The sequence below is a fragment of the Watersipora subatra genome, chromosome 6, assembly GCF_963576615.1.
Source record: "Watersipora subatra chromosome 6, tzWatSuba1.1, whole genome shotgun sequence".
Taxonomy (NCBI): domain Eukaryota; kingdom Metazoa; phylum Bryozoa; class Gymnolaemata; order Cheilostomatida; family Watersiporidae; genus Watersipora; species Watersipora subatra.
Genome location: NC_088713.1, coordinates 28,032,402 through 28,044,049, shown reverse-complemented (window position 1 = coordinate 28,044,049; position 11,648 = coordinate 28,032,402). Strand labels below are relative to the sequence as shown.

General features: G+C 34.8%; 1 long non-coding RNA gene across 1 annotated transcript; it reads right to left on the bottom strand.

Annotated features, from left to right (window-relative positions):
- Window positions 1-3,714: 3,714 nt before the first annotated feature.
- On the bottom strand, window positions 3,715-8,110 carry LOC137398613 (uncharacterized). Its single transcript, XR_010978978.1, has 3 exons — window positions 6,150-8,110; window positions 5,925-6,054; window positions 3,715-4,736 (listed from the first exon to the last, which is right to left on the bottom strand). It is a non-coding gene; the product is annotated as an uncharacterized lncRNA (long non-coding RNA).
- Between the last annotated feature and the right edge of the window lie 3,538 nt (window positions 8,111-11,648).

Sequence of the window (11,648 nt, the reverse complement as noted above, 5' to 3'; positions counted from 1 at the left end):
TCGGCTAATTTGATTCAAGTCATTGGATGTCAAGGTCAACTTGTGTACCATGCAATGGCTTTTTCTACCTCATAGCATTAATAGGCAGTATGATCACAATGGCCATGTTGACATTAAAGATTTAGCTGATATCAAGATGAGATAGTTTGTAAAGTATTGGGTGACCAGGTGAACATGTGTATATCTGTTACTTGAGTCACATTGGCTTAAATTGATTTTCTGATTCTTCTGATGACATGATAAAAACTTTTTTGTTGTGTTGCTGCCGATGACTATTTTGGAGGGTTTTGGAAGTCCTGAGGCAGCAATGACTTAAGTTTCTCGTTTACACGCATCTGGAATTTCAGGTTTGTGCTAATTTCCTATCTTCTTTTTAAAACAGTAAAAATTACTAATTCTTTTTAAATAAAATTTACATAAATTAATTTTTAAATAAAAAAATTAAGAAGGACCTGTTTTTGAGTCTTACATAAATACACTTTTATGATTTGTTTCTTGTATGTCATCATGTACCCTTTATTGGAAAAGTTACTGTAAAACTTAGGGTTAATATGTCATGTTTTTGTTGGCTAGTCTTTCACTATTCCATTTCTTTTTATGGCTAGATTTTTGCTCTGCTATTTGTTCAGTGGCCAGTCTTTCACAATGTCATTTGTTCATTGGCTAGATCTTTATATGTCATCTCATCATTGGCTATTCCGTAACTATTCCATTTGTTCACTATCTTATTAATCACTTAGCAGTTTTATATAATGAATACAAGTACTTTTTGTTAATTACTTGAAAATATCAAGTTTTCTGCCACCTGCTGTAGCTGCCACTATATGCTACTACTGCAATACTTATATAGTCTTCAACATGCATCACTGACACTTTATCATTTAATTTATTAATTATTGTTCATGTGAGAAAACAATAATTAATCAATAATAGTTAGTAATTATTAATTAATATTATTAACATTAACTATTATTAATATTAAGTATTAATATTGGCCAGATGGAGAGATGTGCTGCTCCTTTCTCTGAGTTGGATAGGTTATGCTCTCACAAAGAGCCGTGAGAGACCAACTCCAACACCCTTTATTTAAAATAGACTGAAGAAAAGATGATAAACGTCATTAACGGGATTTGTAAAAAATTTGTACGCGATGAACATTTAACAAGTTTACTTTTTACTGTTCACATGTTCGAAGAATTTATTTATGTTTATAATTGTTTATCAGAATAATCTATCTGTTCTAATCAAGCACTAGCCGTTAAAGTCGTTTAAATAATATTTTTCAGTTTTTTTGTTGTTACTGTTTGTCGAGATAACATTTTGTATTTAGTCTTTTTCGTTATAAAGATGTGTCTGACTGTTTCTTAAAAATATTATGTTCTAGCTAGTACATCTAGAATTTTATTAAAGTTTTGATTATTGGACTGCAATGTTTAGTTTTCCATCAATACTAGTTTTCACATCAATCAATGTGATTGGTGAGTTTGAATAAGAACGTAATGTCAAGTCGTTCACTAATAAGAGGTGTCTGTGAAATTTTGGTTTAAAAAAGACAGCTAGTGTTTTGCTTTTAAAAGAGACATAATATTATTACTGTAATAAAGTCGTTTATTCGTTGGATCAATATCATTTTTCTTATCGTTATTAGAAGAATATCAGCAAGCTCGGACAAGATTACAACCAATAATCAGATAACAAGTGAGTTGGTTTCAGCTTCTTCCTGTTGAGTTCCGCAGGCTGTATCATCAGCAGCTTTTGGTTCAGCGCAGATACGTTAGAAGTAAGAGTTGTCTCCACCCTACTCCTGAAAGTTTTCTTTACTAGTCCATATTTCCTGCAGACCCATTCTAAAATCTTTGTTATAGTAAGAGTTGTGTCTGTCTATTCAACTGTCTGAAACCATGCATAAATCAATAGGAAAGAATATTGCACCACGTATTCGGATTCACAGCCAAGCCCGCGACCAATGCACTGCTCAACAACCGTTCCACACCATAAGAATAATTGTGTACATATCGTTATTACACATGATGACTTCTTACAGAGCATGATTCTAGTCTACTAGTCACAGTACGTGAATCAACTCGAATGTTCAACTTACCAATCACGCACGCTACCAATTTTACTACTCAACCACCTTGCTGCATTTTTGCATAGCTGTGTGTATAACTATTACACCTGACAATCTTTCATAGCACCCTGGACTGGCAGAGTACTAGGAAATGTGAAAAGTACAAAGCAGCAAAAACTCAGACATGTAAAACAGCACTTTACTTACAATTAGTGATACCAGCTATTTCTATCCATTAATTTATAGACAGCCGTAAAAGCAAAGAATTATAGCTTTTATAGATGATCAGTTGATGAGTAGTAGTTTTTGCTAGTTTTTAACTGATTTGTGTGTATAGATTGTCCGTACTATGGTCCGACTTTGGTTATTATTTAGGTAGCTAAGCTTTTGCTTCAATCTCTGTTGTTGAAGCTTTTATTCTTTAGCCATCACTAGTGCTGGGACGATATTACGATATTTCGGTATACCGGCGATACCACTTTCTGATACCGACAGTACTGAGTGCTTTTTGTCCATATAGAAATATCGGATATCGTCAATACTTTCAAAGTACATATCATGAGAGAAGTGTTTTGTGTAGTTAAAATAAATTAAGAGAAAAATAAAAACAACTGTAAACGTTTTAAAACTTTGTCAAACAACTGTACCTTTCAAGCTAGTAGCCTGGCATATTGCCAAGGAAAAACTCCACTAAGCTAGTTAATAAGGTTAGGCTTCCAATGGCGGTAAGCCATGATTTACCATTCTGCATTGTTGTTTGCATTGTTGTACAGCTCAGCTGTTCTAATAATAGCTATAGCCGGAAAACCAACAGTTATACGGACTTTGAGAAATATATAGACATGGACTCATTAGGGAGTTGTTCTCTCATGGCAGCCTTTTTCTGGCAGGTAAGACAACTCCGAATAACATACCCGATATATCGGTTAACCACGCCATCATATCGTACCGAAACGGATTTTTAAAATCGTCCCAGCACTAGCCATCACATGAGATTACTAGAACATAAATGGGATGTATAATTAAGAAATATAATCTGCAGAGGTGGTAGGACAAACTGTCAAACAACAATATAGAATAAGTATATAACATTTACATCCTAAAAATGTGTAAGATTTGATTATTAAAATCTTTCTATAATTATAGCACTTGTGCATGATATTGGATGTGTAAAGTGAAACTCCTTCCTGCTGTGGGTTCTGTACGGCTAGTGCCATACTAAAATACAGTGCCATACTAGTGCTTTAGTTGTGTACTTACTAGTACCCTGGCAGTTTTGTGTGCGATAACAGATCCTTAGGTGAGCCGATAAACATTAACTAAAAATGCCAACAGCTATTCAATGGTTGATGATCAGGGCAGGTGCAAAAGTGTTGTGCTGACAAGCGGAATGTCAAAAGTTTAAATCACGTACAATGCAATATTATGCTAACCTCCAACCATGACTTTGGATAAAGGCACGGCATAGCTCTATAGTAAATATTGTAGTATGAGTTGTCTTCTTTGGCTCTTTTGAATGACTACCACGTCAAGAAGCAAATTCACAATCCTAACTTCAACTTTGGTGTTTCTCATTATGTTTTATACAAGTCATTGCAAAAAGGTCATGACAGAGGTCAGGCAGTTTTCCAAATGTTTTTGAGACGTACATATTTTTATATTTTATAGTTTTATGAAAAAAAAATCAAAAAAGTTTAGAAATGGCAACAATAAAGTAATGCATAAAATTTTTAGTAATCAAGCACTTCGCATATCTATCATAGAGAGTAGGCAGCTAACAACTCTTTTGAAAGTACAAATAGACCCTATATATGGGGGTTGATGGAAAGGTTTTTCATTCAAACTGTAAATCATAGACTGATGTTTACAAGGTTCTAAATTGGATTACCTCAAATATTTTCCATATTTTTCTGAATGAAATCATTATATTTTCTTTTACATTTCCTTTTTTTCTGTAACAAGCTATAGAAATCTATAGATGCGAGTGTATGCATTAGGCAAAGAGTTGTCTTCCCTTTTTTCTAATAACGTATGCCTCCAAGTCAAAGAATACAGCTCTACATAATAATAATAATAATAATAATAATAATAATAATAATAATAGCATAAATAAAATCAAGAAAATGACATGATGATAGGAGGGCTTGGTGCAATGATGTCTGTGACCGTGGGTTGGTCACTCAAGGTTCAAATCACAAAGCTCTTCTAAAACAATACATCTTATCAAATTCAAAAGAAAGAGTTAATAAAAGAGTAGGGAATGAAAAACTTCTTATAGAATATCTAGTCAATTGACGTACAAAAATCAAATACTTACTTTTCATACACGTACTATATTGATGAAAAACCTGCAGTTCGTTCTGAGAATAAAATGAAATCATGAGTAAAAGACCAAATACAAATACCACTAGAGCATCATCATGCTGTTTGACTCCTACTGAATATGCAGGGTGTCAGCAACTTGAATATCGCTATGCGATGACGAAACAGGCGTCCAATCTCAAAATGTTCTTGTGCCTCAACAGAATACAAAGTTGGAGCTTCATTAAGTTGTTAACTGCTGCAGGGCGGGTATTTTTCAGGAGCTGCTGCACGTGAAATTCCCCTCAGATGTATCGGATGTACTTTTTTCTGGTCTAATTGCGAGAGAAGCTTTTGATAAGTGCTAAAACCACACGAGGCACCATAGTACTTGTAGCTGTTCATTTCAAATTTTCAAATATATACTACAATTTGGGTCCATAAAGGTACAAGTTGGGTTCATAAAGGTACAAGTTGGCTCCATAAAGGTACAAGTTGGCTCCATAAAGGTACATGTTGGGTCCATAAAGGTACAAGTTGGCTCCATAAAGGTACAAGTTGGCTCCATAAAGGTACAAGTTGGGTCCATAAAGGTACAAGTTGGCTTCATAAAGCTACAAGTTGGTTCCATAAAGGTACAAGTTGGCTCCATAAAGGTACAAGTTGGGTTCATAAAGCTACTAGTTGGCTCCATAAAGGTACAAGTTGGCTCCATAAAGACACTAGTTGGGTCCATAAAGGTACAAGTTGACTTCATAAAGGTACAAGTTGGGTCCATAAAGGTACAAGTTGGCTCCATAAAGGTACAAGTTGAGACCATAAAGGTACAAGTTGGGTCCATAAAGGTACAAGTTGGCTCCATAAAGGTATAAGTTGGGTCCATAAAGGTACAAGTTGGGTCCATAAAGGTACAAGTTGGGTCCATAAAGGTACAAGTTGGGTCCATAAAGGTACAAGTTGGGTCCATAAAGGTACAAGTTGGGTCCATAAAGGTACAAGTTGGGTCCATAAAGGTACAAGTTGGGTCCATAAAGGTACATGTTGGCTCCATAAAGGTACAAGTTGGCTCCATAAAGCTACTAGTTGGCTCTATAAAGGTACAAGTTGGGTCCATAAAGGTACAAGTTGGGTCCATAAAGGTACAAATTGGGTCCATAAAGGTACAAGTTGGGTCCATAAAGGTACAAGTTGGGTCCATAAAGGTACAAGTTGGGTCCATAAAGGTACAAGTTGGGTCCATAAAGGTACAAGTTGGCTCCATAAAGCTACTAGTTGGCTCTATAAAGCTACTAGTTGGCTCCATAAAGCCTCAAGTTGGACTCATAAAGCTACAAGTTGGGTCCATAAAGGTACAAGTTGGGTCCATAAAGCTACAAGGTGGCTCCATAAAGCTACAAGTTGGCTCCATAAAGGTACAATACTCATTACAAACTGGTTTAGAGGTTTATATTAGTCATGCGTACTTCTTATTCAGTTCTAATAGAATAAGAAGAAAAAGAGTAAGGATCAAAATCAAAAAAGAAAAGAATGAGGAGGAAAGACAATTCCTTACCTGTTCGTGTCCCACCTCTAAAAGATAAATGACTGTTTGAACAATGGCACCAGCTGATGAGCCAGAAATTAGTCTGTCTAAAAGGAGTTATCGTCTCCCTTCTTTCCACCATCTTTGTCAGTCCTTACAACTGCAGAGAATGAGATATCCTTAAAACTGCAAGTTGATCCTTAGAAACAGCCCAATCAATTTACCAGTATATAGGAGAAAAAGAGAGTTCCTTACCTGTTCGTATGCCATGAACTTCATGGCAGTTTCTGGGGCTATCTTTCTTACATTCCCTCCATTTCCTCTCCAGAGACCCTTGACAGCACCTTCAGATAGGAGATCCTTGAGACCAGATGTTATAGAGAGTTTGTTCTTTGGTGATCAGTTCACCTGTCAGCAATGTCATAACACACTTTGAGTACCTTGCTATGAGTATTTTCATTAAAAGCTGGTTCACTATATTGTTTTATCATGGCGTTGATGCCACAGTACTTCGGTGATCACCAGTGGTAACAAAGTTCACACTATCATAAACCCAAGCTGTTGTTTGTTTCCGTTTCCACGTTTCTGTTTAATTTAGCATGAGGAAACGTCTTTCTTGTTGTAATACTAGTCTCGCAGCAACTATCACAAACGGAAATATATAGATGAAGCTATCCACGACAGCAAATCACCACCACCAAAATGATGGACATTGTACAGGCTATCATTGATGCTCGACAAACTACATGCATTGCAAACTGTTGTTTGCAATGCATGTAGATTGCAGTTGTAACTGCAAAACTGTAGCTGCAATTGCAAACTATATAGTTGACTATATTAATTAATTAAATTCATTATTTAATTTTTTAATACAAAGAAATTCTTTTTAATTATCTTTTATTTTTCTTTTCTCAGAGAAAAGAAAAAATATCTTTATTTATTAAATTAGTTGATCAATTCAATAATTAAAAAGAAAGAGAAAGAAAGTCTTCCATTTCCTTGCATCTACGGAGTCAACATGCAAATATGAACAACCTGATGATAAAATTTATGTTTTGCTATATTATATAATATTTAGGATATGTTAAATTTTATAGCAGTTGTCTCTAGTCACATAGTCACTCCATAGTCGCTAAGATTAGCATTACCAATTATTTAATTAAATCATTAGTTATTAATTAATATTTAATTAGTAATTAATTATAATTCGTTAATAATTGATTAATTGGCAGTTAATAATTAGTTAATTACCAAATCAATTAATTAGTTTTAATTCAATAATTAAAGTTACTTAATTTTATAATTGAAAATTAATAATAAAATTAATGTATAACTGTGCTAAATAATGTGTGCAGTAGTACATTGAGATACAGCTTTAATGTGTTTCAGGATGAAGCTCGTCAATTCACTTATATTTTGTACTGATACCAACTTTGTGGAATATTTATGTATTTGATCAACAACTGATAGAATAATGTTTGTTGATGGCACTACACTTAATCAACATGTTGAAAAGAATAATGTGCTAATAGACAATAAATCAGGGAGAGAACGTATAATTTCATTACAAAAGAACCACATGCAGGACGTAGCTAATGAAACAGTTTCCTGGTACAACAACTCAAAACTACCAAAACACAGTACATGGTCTTTACTCTACAGCTAAACATGTTACTGCACCAACTACTGTACTAAAAATCAATGACTTTCATATCTATCAAACTCGATCCGCAAAGCTTCTTGGACTGACCATGGATAATAATTTGCACTTCAATGAGCATATTAATTCAATCATAGATAAATTTAGGTTTGTTGTTAATAGATTACTTACCCTGAAACGTCATAAAGTAAACGCCAAGAGCCTTGTAAGATTTTATCAAGGATGGATAACTCCAATAATGTCTAATGCAGCTCCAGCTTTGTAGACCCATGTTTCACAACAATCAACAAACCTACTACAGGCAATAAAACCTCTGCCTCCATATCGTATACCCATGGATAGAATCATATACTGACCAGTTGCATATAGCAAACATTACAAAACTAAAAACACCTAACTAGAGTCGATGTGTGCAAAACATGTGGTCAAGGTCAAACAACTCCACAACATCGTTTAAGCTATCATATCTCTGCTCGCCAGTCCTCCAGACTTCACTGTATAAGATTGAATGACACATTTGCTATTTGCAGCTACACTACTCTGATGTGCAAATTACTATTTTATTTTTTCCTTCATTGACAGCAATCACCTTTACCATTTTATCATAATTTCTATGACCTTATTGGCTTTATGCACTGCTAGTAAATAAAGTTAATATTCATTTCTATCTTGAAGCAAATTTTCCAATATAAAATAGCTAAAGACAACTTCATCTGTTCCCACACTCTGAAAAGCCCCTAAAACAGTATATTACAATATTCTAGTATTCCAATCACCTAACTTGGTGCAATATTTTTTTGCTATTGCTGGCTTCATACAGACAAAAACAGCTGTTATTATAGTCAAGATCTAAACTACCTTAAGTTACTCAAATTCATTGGGTAAAGAAACTTAGCCAATGACAACTAAATTAACTGTCACTGTTTACAGGCTGTTTTATATCCTGCACAAACGTGAAGCATAAGAAGCAAAATTGTTGATTGACAAAAAATTGTTTGAAAACTTTTAATAACCCATGTAACATCAGGCATTCATCTAGTGTACGTATTTTCATAGCTTTTTTAATGGTTTATTCAATTTAGTGTTCCCAATCACGTTAGTAGTATGTAGAGAGCAGATCTACACAAAAAAGTGACGGATCCAGCGGGGGGATAGAAAAAGGGGGTTGCGAATTAAATTGGCTAGGGGTGTAGATTGAATTGCGTGGAGTTGAATGAGATGTTGGGGTTTGGGGGGAAATTGTGGTGTAGAGTAGGGGGTTGAATTCGAGGGGGTATGGATCCGCTCCCGGCGTAATCGGCGGATTATCTGTGGATGAGTCATCCGATTAGTGGGGGATGAGTCATCCGATTAAACGTGGATTATCGCGGGATTAGTCGGGGGAATCGTTGCGGATTAGTCGGCCGAATCGTCGCGGATTATCGGTGGATTAGTGGGGGGTGAATATCTGGGACATCGAGGGCTGGTTGGTTTTCCGGAGTGGATCTCGGGGATTATCGAGGAGAGCGAGAGATTACCGGATGAGTGAGGGGGTTAATATCTGGGACACCGAGGGGTTGATTTTCCGGAGAATGTTATATATTTGGTTGAATGAGAGATAAGTTTTTATTATAAAATATAAACTATAAATGTTACAAAAAAATTCAAATGCGAAATTCACTTTCGCGAAATTCAATTTCGCGAAATTCAATTTCGCGAAATTCAATTTCGCGAAAGTTGACTATATAACATATAATGTGTAATTTCGCGAAAGTTGACTATATAATATATATAATGTGTAATTTCGCGAAATTGAATTTCGCGGTTGGAGCTCGATATTCTCGATAGGGTTTACAGACGGATTAGATAATTCGGTTAAAGTAAGAACCTCTTATTATTCACTTCGATTGTAAACTTCATAAATTTCTGAAAATTATCCACCACTGTTATGGATCCACCACTTTTTAAAAAGAAAATATATAAATTCCCGACACGTTACTAGTCAGTGCTGAATGTTATTGGAGCTTCCGAGGACTCAACTTCACGTACTATGAAATTCGACAATATTTCTGAAAGAATATCCCAATTGAATATAAAACAAAGACGATGTAGAAGACCAACCAAGTCTAGATCAAATAAACCTATGTTATTACGAAGTTCACTCAGGAAAAGTTCGGTAGTAAAGCGGTTATTTGAAACCGAGGATAGTTATACGGAAGGTGTGAAGAAAACATCGTCACCCACTTCAACAGTTTTTAAAACCGAGAACGTGCAAGAACCATGGAAATGGGTTGATCTAAAAGAGTTGGATATTCCAGCCTCTTTAGAAGTAATACAAGCAAATAAGACTGATGAAAATAACAATAATGAGATTGCTTTGCAATTCGTTATCGAGTGCAAGGGGGAGCGTGTGACATTATGTTCAATCATCAATCCTCAAATGTATAACATTTCCTCATCGTTTCAATGGAGCGTACCAGCTCTCATGATCTTGGATCGAAATGAGATTTATAAGGAGTCTAGGTCTTCTTCAGAATTGAAACTATTTAAGATTGATGGAGCCTGCAATCTGAAGGAATTTAGAGAGAAAATAAGCAAGGATTAAAATCTCTGTATATCAAGACATTGATTACTTGAGGAAACTGTTCGGTGATATAATTTTGGTGAAGGAATTGTTAATATGATTGAATTTTATAGTGATTATATGTTGTTATATCGTACAGGATTGAATTTACTATTAACGGATGATTTACCGAATATAAGTTTTGTATAACTTACAATATTTTGCAATTTCGCATGAGATGAATCTAAGAAAGATTCGGTTGATTGTACAATTCTCAATGTTTTAAAATGTTGATTGGAATAAATTTACAAAAGATTCAGTTACTCTCACTACGAAGTCTATATACAACACAATTTTTTTTTGATTTTCGAAGTTGAGAGATCATCATGAGTAATCAGTATATTGAGAATTATTCCATGAAGTGGTAAAGCACCCATGGATCTTTTAATTAGATTAAACTAGTAGACTCGCTAGTTCCATGCACTGTGAGAGATCATCATGAGTAATCAGTATATTGAGAATTATTCCATGAAGTGGTAAAGCACCCATGGATCCTTTAATTGGATTAAACTAGTAGACTTGCTAGTTCCATGCACCGTGAGAGATCATCATGAGTAATCAGTATATTGAGAACTATTCCATGAAGTGGTAAAGCACCCATGGATCTTTTAATTAGATTAAACTAGTAGACTTGCTAGTTCCATGCACCGTGAGAGATCATCATGAGTAATCAGTATATTGAGAATTATTCCATGAAGTGGTAAAGCACCCAAGGATCCTTTAATTAGATTAAACTAGTAGACTTGCTAGTTCCATGCACCGTGAGAGATCATCATGAGTAATCAGTATATTGAGAATTATTCCATGAAGTGGTAAAGCACCCATAGATCCTTTAATTAGATTAAACTAGTACACTTGCTAGTTCCATGCACCGTGAGAGATCATCATGAGTAATCAGTATATTGAGAATTATTCCATGAAGTGGTGTTAAATGAAGTCGAACATTCTAAGCAGATATATTTATTAGCTGAAACGGATGATGCACTTCTTTCCCTACTTCTGCTTCTTTCTCTATTATCAATTGAAGTGGAAGGAGTAGAATTTTCCGATGAAATTAAATTATGCTCTCGTGAAAGCTTGAACATCTTTGAGGAAGATTTCCAGCTGCCAAGAATTAAAAATCTCATTTTACTATTCTCTCTACATTTATTCATTCATTAAAAAATTTTTTCCACCAATTATTGTAAATCAACTTACCTCATCAGATTTGCTCCAGTCTCCTTCTGAATGGGAAGATGCCGGATACATTTCCTTGTTGTATTCAAATTTCGGAGATATATAATCCGGTGAAACAGAGATAATCCAAAGTTCTGAGAGAAGATTATACGTAGATATCCAAATTGTAGAATTAATCCAAACTTTTGTGAGATATATAATCCAGTTAGGTATAGAAATAGTTCGAAGTTCTGAGAATTTCATGTATAATAACTCCAGGAAAAAAAAAGTCTCGATAATGGTGAGCCCATCAAACTTGGCTGTATTTATACTAGTC